General features: G+C 39.0%; 1 pseudogene; it reads left to right on the forward strand.

The window, feature by feature from the left end:
- The first annotated feature begins 7,617 nt into the window (after positions 1-7,617).
- LOC104611335 (AT-hook motif nuclear-localized protein 28 pseudogene) lies at positions 7,618-9,882 on the forward strand (annotated as a pseudogene).
- Positions 9,883-11,864: the final 1,982 nt, after the last annotated feature.

Raw genomic sequence — 11,864 nt, forward strand, 5'->3', positions numbered from 1 at the left:
GAAGGAGTACAAATACAAATAGTAGAGTGCAAAACTTTATATATTTTTTTATTATTTTGTATGAAGTTATACTATACATATTTGTATTTGTATCTTTTGTACCATCCAAATATTTGACTAGATCGAAATATCAATAAATCATTATAAAATTATCAAAAATTTATAAAATAAAATAAAAAACAAAAAAAATATATATAAATGAAAAATAGTTTATCGAAATCATAAACCTTATAAAGATTTTTAATACTAGAACATAATATTTTTATATATGTATATGTAATCAAATCATATTAGATATCCTAGTGGATCAAATCAAGCAATACTTGAATTCAATCTAATTAACAAAAAAAAAAAAGAATTCGATCTAATCAATAAATTGATCATAATTTCAGATCTGATTATAACTAAACAAATATTCGAATTGGGTTGCCCATGCTCATACCCTTTTGCTGATAATTGAATCCCTCATGTATTGGGAATGAGAGATGGCAATAGCAAATGGGTGATGCTCCTACATTTAAAAGATGAATTTGGAATATTAGAATTGCTATTTGAAAATGTGATATCTTATATCTTGTCATATATCTCTACTAACAATAATGAACACCAAATAATGGTTAGGTGATTGTTTGAACGGTTCAACCAATCGGGTCAACGATGATTGCTTAATAATCAGATTGGATGTGTTTACCTAAAATCAGATCAAATCGGTTGAAGTTGACTCCATCCGACGATTGCTTAATTATCTATATATTATAAATAAATATATATTAGATTGGATTCGAAATTGACTCCATCCGATCCGATTAAAATTCGAATTTGAATATGTTATTAATATTTATTGATTTTAATATATAAAATTTATATAATTACATTTAAAATTATAAAAAATTCTTATATATTATATTATATTATATATAAATATATATATATATTTATAATAAATTTTAGTATATTGTATTTACATTAATTTATTATATATAATATTTGAAAAATAATTATTTTTTTTAATTTTTTGTATTTTATAAAATTAAAGTGGGGTTGGATTGTATTTTGCTCAACGAAGCAAATCTTTATGGTTTTGGGTTTGCCGTTGCAAAGCAAGGGCCCTCTCCTAGTAATTAGTGAAAAAGGATTATACTTCTCATAGTCTTGATTGAGCTTCCACATCAAAGTATTACTCCTTGATTCAATGGAAGCAACTAGATAAAGAAGATGGTGCAAGAAGGGAAAACCTAAATTTAGGGGGCATTTTGTCATTGGGTTCATTATCTTGGGGTTATTTAAAAGACATCCAGCCACAAAGATTCATTGTGTAAATATCTTGTAGGTTTTGTATTTCATTGTATAAATATCTTGTATGTTTTGTATAGTATAACAAATATTTATAGGTTTTGTAAGAAATCAAATTAAAATTTGCCTTATCAAAATATCCAATCTTTCAAGATGTCCCTATTTAAAGAGCTTGGACCTCCTGCAAGTAAAATCTCTGCACACGTGGTAATCAGCTACACGTTAGGAATATCTCGCATACTTGTATACTAAATTCAAAAGTAGATGTTCCTATAGTGTAATTGGAAGCCCCTGCTTTTTAGAGTGTGTATAGGGTTTTTGCATGTGGGAGATCCCGTTACCTATCTAAGTGTGGAATGATAAATAAGAATGTAATGGTGAAAAACTTATTTTGAAAACCAGAAAAAATATATTTAAAAAGAAGAAAATAAAATGAGAATTGAATAAAAGAAGCGTATTTATATCATTTTTTATGTCTTCCAATTGTAGAAAGTTTACAGCCCATTCATCATTGAAAACTTCTCACTTTTTTTCATTTAAAATATTTACTCTTCTTTCTTCACAAATACTTTTACCATCTAAAATGCTTACAACTTTGAAAGACTTAACCAATGTTCACTAAATGAAGTATGATGATTTGTGTTTACTATAGGGATGTTGGGTTCCTTGCTGATCTCATTTTCCAATTGGTTTTGGGATGTGCCACATTAAACAGTTTTTTTTTTTTTTTTTTTTTTTTTGTGTTCTTGATAATACATCGAGTTCGCATCAGTGCCCCACACAATGAAAGGGGGACACCTGTTCTTCCGCATGAGCTCCATCTTTCTGCTGGCAGAGATAACGCGTTATAGTTAATGGGGATTCCATTGAGTTCAAATAGCCCCCCACAAGATTGCCCCTCACAAAGTCTCATTGCATATTCTCACCGTGTATTGAAAATATCTTCCAACGATGACATCGTCATTTTTAAGATTATCATCAGGAGTTAGGAGTTATTCCTAATACACGGCAGGGATGCGCTGTGGGACGTTGAGGGGGGCAATCTTGTAAGGGATTTGATTTGGTTCCATTCCATTCGATCTTAACCCCTTTTTTGACTTGAATTCGAAGGAGAACCCCTGTTTACCGTCATTCTGTCTCTGATAAAAAATCTACTGATTTTTCCGACATCGGCATTCATGCCGGCGGTCCACCGTCGGGAGGTAGTCACTCTTGTATTCTTTTTTTTTTTTCTTTTACTTTAAAGCATATAAAGGAGGGTTTTTTTTTCACCACTAGCAAGGTGGAATGAACTCAACCCCTGTGCTGAGGCACCGCTTGCCGTTGTTCGAATGACGAAGCTGTAATTGAGAAAAGTAAGGAGAAACTAAGGAGCTCAACCCCTGTATCCAGCTGTGGCAAAGCTACGAATTGTTCGGATCCACGTGATTGCAATTGCGAAATTCAATGTCAAGATCTTTAAGTCAACTGTGTTCTTGGATTATTAGACACCGATTAACGGGTCAAAGCCTAACGAGTGTGACATGGCTTGGAGGTTCCGGAACAAGGAGGAGAAATTTTGGCACAAGTACAGGAACTTTAGGAGGTTTAGAATTGGCGTTAAAGAGGTATGTGGTTGCCGGCACAGGCCGGTGGCATTCGGGGATCAATGCAACGCTACAAAGCCCTAAGTTGAATTTGACACTGAGCATGGGAGGTCCTAAGAATCCGAATCCTCCATCGATTCGCGACGATGAGATTAATGACACGATCCCAATGGTCTGAAGGTGAAAAATGTAGCTGGTGGTCGCCAGTGATGGTTGGTGGTGAAAAAAACCCTTCCTCATTTGTTTTGCAGTCAAGGTTCAGTTTGGAAGGATAAATATGTAGAGTGCAAAATCTTATATTTTGTATGTATTTATATAATACGTATTTGTATTTGTATTCTTTCCAAATAGAGTCCAAAGAAAAAAATAATAAGAATACAGGAGTTGAAAGTGTGACAAAGATGAGAGAAACGGAGAATTGATTACCTTTCAACGGTGTGACTACCCGGAACGAACGCCGACATTGAAAAAAAACAGAAGATTTCGATCGGAGACGAAAGGACGGTAAACAAGGGTTCTCCTCCAAAGTCGAATAAAAAAAGAGGGTCGAGAGGGAAAGGGATCCCCTTTAACTAGTAGCCTAGCACTTGTGAGCTCCGCACACATAAAGATGGAGTTCGTGTGGAAGGACAGGTATCTTTGTTTCATTGTGTGGGGAACCTGTGGGGCGCTGATGCGAACCCTAATACATCACACTTTACATTTTACCTAATAACCAGTACATTTCAAATCCCAATATTTTGGACCGCACCACACCACCAAGGTACAAAATAGACTACCCCATAATGCACTATTTTAAATACACCATTGTAAGGCCCAATAGTCTATAACTCACCATACTTGGTTGAGACTATGACTCAGTTTGAGAAGAGTACAAATACAAATATGTATAATTCAAACCCTTTGTTTATTGTACTTGTAAACGTTGTTTTGCACTGTACATATTTTTGTATTTGTACTCTTCCCAAACTGAGCACATGGTACAAACACACTTTAACTAAACATATATGAAAAGTGCACACACCTCTAGTCGTTCACTAGGAGGAAATATTGTCTCCTATCCGGTCGGAGGATATGTATCCAACCAAATGCATTTTAAACTTAGATTTTAGGGTTTAAGAGTTCAAATGTTTAAAGTTTATGTTTAGGGTTTAAGGTTCAAGGTTATATAGTTAGATTTTAGGGTTTAAGAGTTCAAATGTTTAAAGTTTATGTTGTAGGGTTTAAGGTTCAAGGTTATATAGTTAGATTTTAGGGTTAGGGTTTAAGATGTTTGAGGTCTAAAATTTAGCATTTAGATAGAAAAATCAATAGGTGGTGGACGAAAGCGTCCGACCATGGTAGGAATGAACTAAGGCTATCTTTGGGTTCAAAGAAAAAGTAGGAAACCTATACAATGTTTGTACAGGTTTCCCTTCCTTTTCCTACTTTTTATTTCAAACCAAACACAGCTTAAAGCCCACTCCCTAAAAGGACAAGAGTACCCTTATATAAAAAATTATTATCATTTAATATAGGGATTAATATCCAAATTACTACCACAATAGTATTCAATGGATTGGCTCTCTTTAGCATCTTTACATATTAGTCTTCATCATTTGATATCTATAATTTTACCTTTTCACTAAAGTTAATGATTCAAGCTTGAAAACTCAAAAGAATTTGGTAATGACTAATGTATCTTACTGAATGACTTATTGCTTTGTCTATTAGCAAATAAATCATCAAATAAGTTGTCAACTCCTTAATGGATGAATTCAATGTTATTACCACTGAATACTTTTATAGATAATTATTTATAGGGTAAATTGCAGAATAGTACCCTGTACTTTATGCTTAGTCTCACTTTTATACCCGAATTTTAAAATGTGCCAATTCTGTACCTGAACTCCTAAATCGTCTCAGTTTAGTCCAAAATTGTTAACCACTATTAAGTGTAGGAATGGCAACGAGGCAGGTTTGGGGCGGGGATTACATTCCCCATCCCCAACATCGACCCCCAAATCACCCCCATCCCCGTCCCCGATCCCTGGCGGGGAAAGGAATCCCCCCTCCATCCCCGACCCCAACAGGGAGTTCATCCCCATTGGACCCAAATCCCTGACGAACTGGAGACAGAGAGTTTGAGTCTTAGAGAGACTGAGAATGAGAGTTTGAGAGAGAGAGAGAGAGAGAGAGATAGATAGATAGATAGATAGATAGATAGATAGATAGATAGATAGATAGAGAGAGAGAGAGAGAGGACCGTTGCGACTTGCGAGAGCTGAGGTCGGCGATGAGAAAGAATTCGAAGGGTGAGGCGATGACAAAGGCGGTCGGTGACGATCGACGAACTGGCGACGAAGACGAACTGACGAAGGAAGACGAAACTAGGGTTCTGTCGAAGACTTGAAGTCGAAGGGTTTTACTATCGAGTCATTGACTGTTTTACTTTTTTTTTAAGTTTTAATCTTTTAAAAAATGAATAATGATTATTATAATATATAAATATATTATATAATATATAATACAATAATATATATAATTATATATATTAATCGGGGATAGGTCGGGGCGGGGATTGCATTTCGCGTCCCCGTCCCCGATCAGGGATTCAGGGGTAGCCCCATCCCTAACCCCGACCCCGCCAAGGTACTCCTCATGCGGGGGCAGACACATGGGCCTTGTTAGGAATGTGGTTACGCTAGCCGTTGGAGCATGGCGGCCCTACACCGGCAAAGTATCAGGTGGACATGCTCAGTTTTCAGGTTGAACACTTGCAGCAGCAGAAGCTCATCACAAGGCGAGTGCATGTTCGGCAACTCATGGGTAAAAGTTGCCACACTCGCTTTTGAAGCGGTCAGATCTCCTTGAGGCAGCAGCAGTGGGGCCCCCTCAAGCGAACATGTAGCTCGAACCAGCGAGGTGAAGCGTAGTTTCGAGGGCCGTGAGAGCATAAGCCATGACTATGTTTGAGTAACCCGCACAGGAGGAGGTGAAGACCGCAGGCCAACATGGTGAAAGGGTACCCCCATCCCTGACCCCGTCGGGTCGTGGAGCCTGCCCGGGTACCCATCGGGGACAGGGAAAATTGCCACCCCTAGTTAAGTGGCATGTGAAAGGATACAAATGCCCTTTGGGTGTCACCTACTTTTCTTTATTAACCATCCAAATGCCCAAATCCAAATGTCCTTTGAGTTGTTTACCATTGCTTTGGTTTAACCTTGATTCTTAAGAAAGAAAATGATGAACAATGTCTTATTTTGAAGGATAATTTTGATATTTTTAAAAATTTTAAGTCACACATGTCATCACATGATACAAATAACTGATAGACTGCTAACAATAGGGACTAAACTATAACATTTTGTGAGTTCAGGTACTAGATTGGCACATTTTGAAATTTAGTTACCAAAGTGAGACTAAGCCCAGAGTATGAGGTACTAATATTCAATTTACCCTTATTTATATATCTATCGAAGGACAAATTTAGTTACCTAAGTTAAATTTTTGAACCCAACAACTTAGGTTGAGTTTGGAAAGAGTACAAATGCAAATATGTACAACGCAAATACATACAAAATAATGCAAAATATAAGGTTTTGCACTCTTCATATTTGCATTTGTACTCCTTCCAAATTGAGCCTTAGTGGGTAGGATTGAGGTATTGGGCTTTCTTGTCCACAACCTGAATGTGTCTTCATATATAGCTTTATGTATAAATACTGTACAAACATTTTTGTATATATGAAACTATGCATCAAGAATGTATACATGTACATATATGTATTAATAGCTTCAAGCTTAAAGGCAAACAATTTTTAGTATAACATGAGTATAATGATGTCTGATCACCTGCCAATAAAATAGAATCCAACAGTCTACTGACACCACACATCTCATACATAGCAGGTCTCACTTTTATGGTGGGTCCCAATTCCCTGATGAGATGTTCGGTATTAGATCAAGTTGGTAGAGGGTTGGAACGTGGTTTGTTGGCAGGAGATCCCATCTCTAGTATAATATTCACAAAGCACCATATTTATGTGTTTCTAGGTATAATACTGCTAATGTGGATTAACCTTAATGCATTTAATCTCAATTCAAAGAAACAGAAATATTTAGAAAAAGAAAAGTGAAGAAGTCAGGCCATGAACCCATCCCTATTCCAACCCAACACCTATGGGAAAAAAACCAAAGTTTCCAATTACAATGGGGGCTTTTCCTAATAGGCTTTTATTTATAGTAGTCATTAATGAATTAACTAAACATCTTTCTAAGGAGGTGCCTAGGAAGTCCTAGGCATGACGCATATCTTTGTTGATGACACAGTATTAATAGATGAAAGTATAGAAGAATAAAATATAAGACCAAATTTATGGTCTCTAAGCTTAGGATTAGAGACCAAGAAACGTCTCACATTGACCTTTTCTATTACCTTGATTCAGTAATCCGTAACAAAGGGGAAGAGGGAGGAAGAGATGGGCAAAATCAAGAAGTGCATTTGGAGTCTTATGTGATAGAAGAATATCATTTAAGGTAAAACAAAAATTTTATATATAAAACATTTATATGACCACCAATATCATATTCATATGGAGTAGAGTGTTAGATGGTCAAGAGATATACAAAAACTGAATGTGGTAAAAATCTTTAATTTTGAGATGAATGGATGAATGAGAAAATCATAAAAGAATAGGACTCGAGATAAATTTATCCTCAATAGGCGATAAAATGAGAGAAAGTAGCGTAAGATGGTTTGGTCATTTACAGCAACAATATAAGAAATGATATCTGTTCAAGTTGAAGGTTAGATGATGATCATGATTATTTCGAGTCATTTGGATTGTTAAACTCACTTGATGTAGGAGGTTTTAGCAAGTGGAATTGATTAATTAACTTGGATTTCATAAATTACCGGTTCACCCAAATCGGTAATTTTTTAAGTTCAACCGAACCCAATTTTAGATGGTCTGGGCTAGAGTCGGTTGATGCCTGGAACAACCTGACCCAATGGATTAGGGTTGAGAATCGAGAAACCCTTTACCCGGACTTGACATGGTTTGACTTCGACCCGACCCGAATTCCACCACTACAATACTTCATGGAGACTGGAGAGAACTGAGAAGAATTGAAATAGGAAATAAGCTCGTAGTAGAAATAGAATCTAATGAAGAGAGTTCGGGATGTGACTGAAGCAGTAGTGGGGGCCATGCATTGGCGCGGGACCCAGTTAAGTGGTAGTAGACGTTCATCAACCCCGGTCGGTGACCAAGCCAGGGTTCTCACTTCTCAGGCATCAGACAGATCAGCTTATAAAAGCAGAGGCCTTACTCTCATTTTTCTGATTTTAGACCCGGAAAAAAAAAACTCCATTTTTATTTCGCAGAGTTTAGATAGATAACCAGGGCAACCTGTGAGAGATGGCAGAATATGGAGGCGCGATCTCCCTCTCACAAGCTCGGGACTGTCACACCTCCGACGACGAAGACGACGAGCACGGTGCCAGAAGCGGCGGCCCGTTCATGGTCGGTGGTGGTGTTGGAGGTAGTAGTGGTGGAGTCACCAAGACCAAGATCAACCACGGCAGCAGCAACAAGACCGAGGGAGATGCTGGGTCGACGGTGGAAGTCGTTCGGAAACCGAGAGGCCGACCACCTGGGTCGAAGAACAAACCCAAGCCACCAATCGTTATTACCAGAGACAGCGACTGCGCCATGCGACCAGTCGTCCTCGAAGTTTCCGCCGGGTCCGACGTCGTCGAGATGGTCTCACAGTTTGCTCGTCGCCGACACGTGGGTCTCTCCGTCCTCAGCGGTTCAGGCACTGTGGCGAACGTTACCCTCCGGTATCCCACTGCACACGCATCAACGCTCACTCTAAATGGCCCTTTCCACATTCTCTCACTCTCAGGCACCTTTCTTGGGTTTTCGTCCTCGTCCTCATCTTCCTCTGCGAAATCGTCTCCATTTACTATCTCTCTTGCAGGAGGTCACGGGCAGGTGTTTGGAGGGACTGTTGCAGGATCACTCGTCGCTGGGAGCACCATAGTTCTAGTTGCGGCATCTTTTGTAAACCCTACTTTTCACCGTCTTCCTGGTGAAGACGAAGAAAGCGAGGACGTTAAAGCTGGTAACATGGTGGGTGGAAGCGATTCTTGCACGAGTAGCATGTCCATGTCTGTTTACAGTGTTGCAGCTCCGAGCCCTTTGAATTGCCAGATCCCCCCTGAAGTCTTGCCGTGGCCTCCCACCTCACGTCCTCCATACTGAAATCTGATATACATCATAGAAGAGAAGAAATCTGAGACACCCATCTCCAGATTTCCTCAGTTTTGCTTTGAATCTATGATTGATTGCAGTTATTTCTATTCTAACTCTCCCTCAGAAACTATTCCCTCTTAGTTGTTGGTTTGGTCGTGTCAGTGTTTCAACCACCTTCCATTCCTCTTTTTTCTGCTATATTTTCCTTTCTGGTATTCACAGTTCTCATGGCTACTTCTTGTGGGTTTGCAAGTGTTCCTTGTCTTTTCTCTTTGTCTTTCGATTAGCCCACTCGCAAGGTTTTCAGGGTCTCCTTTCGGCTTCCATTTCGTTCTCGAGAAGTTGGGTTTTGCTCCTATTGGTGCAGCTTCTGATCTGATGATACTGTCAGTTCTTCAGATATTCTATGTCAGGACTCAGACTCAGTGTTGAGCCCCCTCGGGAAGTGCCGATTCTCCATCCCCGAAGCAAGCAGCAGATTAGCACAAACTACAGAGAAAGAGAGAAAGATAAACATCCAAACTTCAGGTTTATGGGTAATGATCTTGTCCTTTGTAAAAGAGAAATTAAAGGAGCAGAGAAAACAACACTTACAGGAACTAACTGGTGGACTGAACAGAAGATTGATAGGATTGTAGCTGAATGTTTCCTTCTGAAGCTGCTTTCAATGTTCTGTATCATTATCCAACTAGATTGTTAGGAGTTCGTGTGCTTGCTCTACTCTTCTCTAATATATATTTTTTTATATTACTGATCTGTTATGCGGGTTTTGGTACTTCTGAATCATCTGATATCTCCTGTCTGCTATCTTATATAAAAATATAATAAATCCTTTATATTTATATACAAACATGTCCCTACCAACCCAACAATGGCAATCTCCAACCTGCTTCCATGGTGGCTTTTGTGGGGTCTGTCTGCTTGTTTGTTGGTTGTTTGCTTCACGACCTTATCCGCCACCATTGTTGAATATAGATAGAATAGAGCAGAAAGCTTACAAAAGATACGCACACAGAAACTAATATATATTTTTTTCACGAAGAAGATTGGAGACATGAACCCGTTAGTCCTATTCAAGTCACTTTCCGTTTACTAGCTCACCCTTTGTCTAAATCTTTGTGGGAAGACTGCTCAGACTCAGAGCAAGATTATTTGCTTAAAACCTCAGGCTCAGAACACTGATTTGAATTTCGAAAGCTGAAAGACGAGTCAAGAGTATGATACAGTGTGACTGCATCAAGTCAAGAGTGCTAAGCATGTAATTAGCACCTAGCCAACAGCTTAAAGATATCATATACCTGGGTGAGGTCTCTTTCGCCGAATAACTTCGATCTTTTGGAGAAGTGCTCTATCTCTTTTTTCTTTTGAAAATTTCTTTCATTGAAGGAATCATGATGAGAATTTAGAGAGAGGGAGAGATTTTCGTTGTGGGTTTTCATGATAGTGAATAATGATGGAAAATTTCCATCAAAAAAAGGAAGAATAATGATGATCAAAACTCACTGTGTTGAAGAAAAGTTGAGAGGATGAACTGTGATGAAGGTGGCTGTGGTTTGTGAGGGTGGTCATGGTACTACCGACTACGGGAGTGCCGCAGTTGCTCGTCAAAATGTGACTGACCTGCAGGGGGGGGGGGGGGGGACTGAGGGGGGTTCGTCCAAGTGGGCGCACGCGTGGTCTGTTGCTGCAGCAGGAATGCAGGAGGCTTTCTACACGTATCCATTTCTAATTGGCTATCTCTATTTTCAGTTTCTCACACAGAGAGAAGGGGAGAGAGAGGGAGAGAAAGAGAGAAAGAGAGAAAGAGAGGAGGGGAAAAGCTGCTAAGCTTGGCTGAATTTTACATTGTTATCTGACCGGGGCAACGCTCGACCCTCTGAGGCTTTCCTTTCCATCTTTCAAATGAAAACAAAGTTCAAAGTTTCAAAGTAGTTTCCAACTACAAAAGAGATACCTGCTTTATGTTTTTGATTCTGGAATCTGGACCGTTTGTTTTACGAAAGTACAATGACGGTCTTACGGTTTTGAGTTGGTAACATTCTCCAATGCATTTGCAGGCAGCAGCCGCAGGAGTACTTGTGGTGAGTCTCTCGGACAGAGAGAGAGAGAGCGAATTTATAGTACGAAGAAGGCATTAATATCGAAATAAGTCCGGACAGTCTGGACGTTCATCCAAGTTTGAACTGGGGGAAGCATTTAATGTGGGTGACTGAGCGTTGAAAATGATTCTGGTACATTGGTTTGAAGAAAAGGAAGCAGGCTCAGACTCAGAATTCAACTGAGTTTCCATTGTTCCAATGCTAATGCTTCCCCACCCAGTAATGAAACGAAAGGAGATCCGTCGATCGACCATCGTCCGATCCATTCCTGCTGTTGACTGCAGAAGTTGCGGGCATTTTGGATGCATGCAGCCATGTCCGGCAGCCGGCAGCAGGAGGTGCACATGGGGTGAGTCGACGTCCCTAGCATCTAGCCCATCTAATAATACTGTAAAGATGCCTAGTAGTAGTAGTAGGTATTTGGGGGGCTCTCAGCACATGCCGCATGTTGATTCACCGTCGCAAATTGAATCAGAATGATTAGATGACCATACGACTCCCTTTGCTCTTGATTTGGTGCAACTTTTTGAATTTAATAACCCATTTCATGACCAAAATTAATGCTATGAAGTATATACAGGTCATATTTGAACCGAGTTTTGATAGAACTTCTCGGAGTACAAATACATACAAAATACAAAGGT

The sequence above is a fragment of the Nelumbo nucifera genome, chromosome 7, assembly GCF_055504915.1.
Source record: "Nelumbo nucifera cultivar China Antique chromosome 7, China Antique-T2T, whole genome shotgun sequence".
Taxonomy (NCBI): domain Eukaryota; kingdom Viridiplantae; phylum Streptophyta; class Magnoliopsida; order Proteales; family Nelumbonaceae; genus Nelumbo; species Nelumbo nucifera.